General features: G+C 35.5%; 1 protein-coding gene across 5 annotated transcripts in view; it reads left to right on the forward strand.

Moving 5' to 3' along the window:
- Positions 1-5095, forward strand: part of LOC106874846 (uncharacterized) — a 719848-nt gene that overhangs the window by 137937 nt on the left and 576816 nt on the right. The window lies entirely within an intron of this gene.

A 5095-nucleotide genomic window follows, 5' to 3' on the forward strand; every position in this document is an offset into this window, starting at 1 on the left:
TATATATATATATATGCATATAGCTATGTCTTTGTGTCTGTGCTTGCCCCCCACCCCCACCCCCGCATGACAACAGGTGTTTGTATGTTTACGTCCACGTAAGTTAGTGGTTCAGTAAAAGACACCAATAGAATAAGTACTGAGCTTTAAAAAATAAGTCCTAGGGTTGATTTGTTCGATTAAAACCCTTCAAAGCGGTGCTCCAGTATGACCGCAGTCAAATGGCTGAAACAGATAAAAGATAGAATTCACAATATATATATATATTTTTATACAGTTCCTAAAAATATTTAGCTATAAAAATACAGAAGGGTTTTTTTAAATACACATCGAGTAGCTATGAAGGTCCAGTGGAATAAAATAGCAATCACAGGGGTCCATAAGTAAAAAAGAATGGTTGAGGACCGACGTTTTAGAGCAGGGGTTCTCAAACATTTTTTTTTACCTACGGACCCCTTTGATTAGCATTTTACTCTGGTGGACTCCCTTAGCCACTCGATGCTTAAAAAATAATTTTATAGAAACTTCTTTCAAAATTCCTATTTTGTTTTCCACACATTAACTTGTGCAGGTTGAACTATGTAAAACATTTGAGAAAGAAACCTAGCTGTTTCTTGAAATACATACCAATACATACATCTAAAGTAAAGTTTTTCAGGGACCCTTGAAATATTATTGCGGACCCTGTTGTGTCGACACCCCCAAGCGAAGAAGAAGGATCGCCCAAGACATATAAATAGAGGTAGTCTAGCCGTGGTAGTGACTGTTGAGTAGCTGACGAGTAGAGATCATCCGAAGGTGCTAGATAGCAGTAGCTTGAGACATAACAGACCCCCAATTTACTATTTTGTTACGTGGACCCCCAAAAATCTTATATGAACTCTCAGGGGCCACATGGACCCCGGTTGAGAACCACTGTTTTAGAGCGTTGGATAGAATACTTAACAATATTTCTTCCGACTCTATGCGCACTGAGTTCAAATCACTCTGAGGTTCACTTTGACTTTCATCCTTTTGGGTCGATAAAAAAAAAAATAAAAGAATACCAATCCAAGATGGTGAATTGGCAAAACTGTTATAGCATCGGAGAAGATTCTTTATGGTAATTTTTCGGTCTTTTGCGTTCTGACAGCAATACCTGCAATGGTTGTGGTGCCACACTCTATCGATTCCTCCTCTTGGCCAGTATTGATAGCGGTGGAGAGGGAAGGCTATCATGCATTGATATGCATGAAGTATAAATTGAATGGTAACGTTGTGGTTACTTAGCGTTAGGAAGGCGGTGAACTGACGGAATCGGTAGCACACCCGACAAAATGCTTAGCGATATTTCTTCATGCTCTTCACTTGTTGAGCTCGAATCCTGTCGAGGTCATCTTTGCCTTTACTCAAAGGTATTAAAGCTATCTCCTTTTGTATTGTTATACATTATTGACTACATTGTCCAATCCTTTTGTAATAAAATGGGTGGCGGTCATTTCAGTTTATTTGGCTGATATTTCTAGCAGCTCGAATGGACCACTTAAAAGGCTCCTTTTGATAACCTGCATGTGATTTGCTTGTGTATATATATATATATATATATATATATATCTCACTGCAATGGTTTTCTTTAGTCATTGCGCGTTGATCGCTTATAAGCTTTAAGCTTACGAAATACTATTATTATTATTATTTACAGAATCTATATATATATATTTATTCATGTTTGTTTTAAGTATAGTTATGCATAAAAAAATGGGTTTATTGGAAAACCACTCCACTCAGTACATTTAAGTGGAGTATCAAATTAATTTTTATGACGGAAGGTTGACAATAGCTTCAAAATTTCGTAGTCTACAGTGTGTAATTGTAAAGTTTTGTTGATTTTTCAAGGTTTTTATATAATTTGGTTCATCTTGTGTGAGAGGATTAGTGGTTGTGAAGTAGGTGTGGTTTAACAATCTGTATTGTTGCTATTTATAGGCCGTAAAAAGCACGCTATTAAACCACATGTATTCCGCAGCCACTAGGTTGAAGCCCCTACTCCCAAATACTTTACAGTCTGACGAAGATCTGGTCGGTGAAACTTCGAAGCCATCGTCAACGTTTTCTTGTATGTATGTATGTATGGTTTCAGTTAAAGCCTAATGCATCATGGTGCTCATGCTTTTTCTAATATGATAAAATAATACGGTTAATGTGATATTCTGTATGTTCTATCGAATTTAAAAATGGGATTGCAGAAACACTTTGTTACAAACCCGTCTCTAATACACTGCGCTCGCCATGCTACCCCTGCCTTCACAGTGGTTGCTGAAAACACCAATAGAAAAAATAAGTATTGTAAATAATTTATAAGCACGTCGCCTATAATAAATTTATTTATTGAAGATCCCTGAATATATAAATTAATAATCATTCATGCTTAACCCTCATACAGGATTAACTATAGCAACTAGTAATAGTAGCAAAGGACTTCATCTCCAACACCCGCAGTTGTAATATACGAAACTGCAGCGTTTTTTTTTCTTTTCTTTTTTTTTGGTGGGGAATGATACTTGTGTCAGTGGTGGCAGCAGAAGCAGTTCTCTGGACATACGGAAGCTTGATTATAGTAAAATATCGGTAACAAATTTGTATAAAATTCCATTATACATGTTTTTTCTCCTCTCTTTCTGTCAGTCTTTTGGACGCCATTTTGTGATGGAGATGTTCTTCTTGGCTTCTTTACGAGCGCTACAATACTATCTCTTCTCTCCGATTGGATGTGTGTATGAGATAACATTTATTGGATTCAGTTTGAACGCGGAACGCATCTAATGTATAATCAATACAGTATTCTTCTGTTCGTCTCCGCGCTTTGTGTATAGTTTTAAGTTCAGCATAGCGAAGTAAAAACAAGCTTAGTGAAATCGAGCAAACGATTATGTTTTTTTAATAAATGTACTTGAAGGTGCGCTGACATTGTTGCCGGATACGAACCTGTGATGATCATTTTGTTTTGATCCTGCTTCTTCTATAAATCCTCCTCTGCGATTTGTATTAAACATCGTAGCTCTTCAAAATTGCACGACAAAAGCAAAATTTTACCACCACTCCCACAACCGAAACAACAATGCAAATTTTAACAAATCGATAAAATAAAATATAAAGCTATCTTCTGAATTAGTTTTATGTCATTCTTGCATCAAACAAAACCCAACTTTCAATCTAATACTACATACTGTTTACTAGATTCAGAAATCTAACTGGTCAATAACATTTCGCTTGGGGAGTCGCAATGTGGCAATCGATTTCTTGTGATCGGTTGTAGCAAATATATATTGTGACTAACTTCGAAAAGCATCACGATAAATGTTGTGGTTTTGATGTAAAAATTTTCTTCTGGTATTGATTTCGTGTTTACTGATGTAAACAAATCTCTATGCTTTAATTTAACAAAAAAAAAATTAAAACTTTTTTTAATTTACATTTTTTCTGTAATTTGTATGGTTTAACTAGGTTTTACTTTCACTCTGCACTTTTTTTTTTTTTTTGCTTGATAAATTATCTATTTTTCTTGTCTTTTCATCCTGCCGCCCCCTTGCCTATCTATCTATTTATTCTTAAGTTTGTTCATCTATCTATATATTTTTGTTTTCCATAGTTCCCATTCCTATATTCTCTCCTTCCACGTTACCTTACTAATTATAATATTCTCACATTCTCCATTCTAGTTCTCGCTTCTACAACTACTATTATGTCTATTTTCATTCAAACCACACCATCAAAACTCACTTTTCATTTCCTAATACACAACCATGTCTATTTTTGGTTCTTTGTTTGTCTCCTCTGCGTTACCCTATTTCTGTCAACAATTTCTTCTTTCTTATCATACAATGTCCATGGTTTTATCCCTTTTTTTTTTTTTTGCAACCTTCTCTATTTTCTCCTTCATTTTTATCTTCATTCTTTTTCTTCCTTGACAGATATCTCTCCCTCCCACTCCATTCATCTATCCATCCATTCGTCCTTTCATCTGTCCCTCCATTTGGTCGTCTGTCGATCTCTGTCTCCCTTTTCCGTTCATCTGTCCATCTATTTGCTCACTTGTTAATCTGTCCATCATTCCATCCGTCTATCTATCCATCCGTCTGTCAAATATCTTCCAGCTGTCTGTTCATCTGTCCATCTATTCATTTATTTGTCAATCCTACGCCCGTCCATCAGTCTATCTGTTTCTTGGACCATCAATCCATCCGACCATCTTTTCATCCGCCTGTCTGGCCATCCAATATAATTATCGATTGACAGCTTGCACTTGCCAATGCATCGTGCCTTTACAAATCAGTAAATAGTAATAATCTACACAATAAATAATATAAAAACATAGAATCATTTTCCGCATGTAAAACCCAATACAAACACTATATATATATATATATATATATATATATATATATATAAAGTCCTTTCACTAACAAGCTTCTTTGTAAAAGATCTCTCTCTCTCTCTCTCTCTCTCTCTCTCTCTCTCTCTCTCTTTCTTTCTCTTTTCCTCTCACACATACACACATCCTATATATTTTCGTTGCTTTGCTTTGATAGACATCAAACAATAGATTTTCCTCGAGCTACAGACATTTTATCTGTCCTAACATGTCTCAAATCCTTAGATGTCGATAGATTGATTTGTATCTATCTATCTATCTATCTATCTGTCTATCTGTCTATCTATCTATCTATCTATCTATCTATCTATCCAACCATCCATTTATCACTCCCTCCTTTCTTAAAGAGAAAGAAATAGAGAAGAGGGAGAAAAATATATAGAACACACGTAAAAGTAAAGAACAGAAGTAGGAGTGAAATGAAAAACAACACAATAGCAAGTAGTGAAGGAAAGCGAAAGTTAGTTTTATTGACGTCATTATCAGGGATCATGTTTACTTAGTGTATCTTGGTGAGAACTTTCACTTTCAATATTTGGCAACCATTTTGCTTGTTTATATTCATATTCTTGAGAGGTGAACGTTTTCTATGGATAGCGATGATTATGCTGACCGTAGAGTGATAATGGAGTATGATAGTAATCCAGCCAGTAGTAAACAGCCCTCCTCCTCCTCCTCCTCCTC

The sequence above is a fragment of the Octopus bimaculoides genome, chromosome 7 (assembly GCF_001194135.2).
Source record: "Octopus bimaculoides isolate UCB-OBI-ISO-001 chromosome 7, ASM119413v2, whole genome shotgun sequence".
In the NCBI taxonomy this organism is placed as follows: domain Eukaryota; kingdom Metazoa; phylum Mollusca; class Cephalopoda; order Octopoda; family Octopodidae; genus Octopus; species Octopus bimaculoides.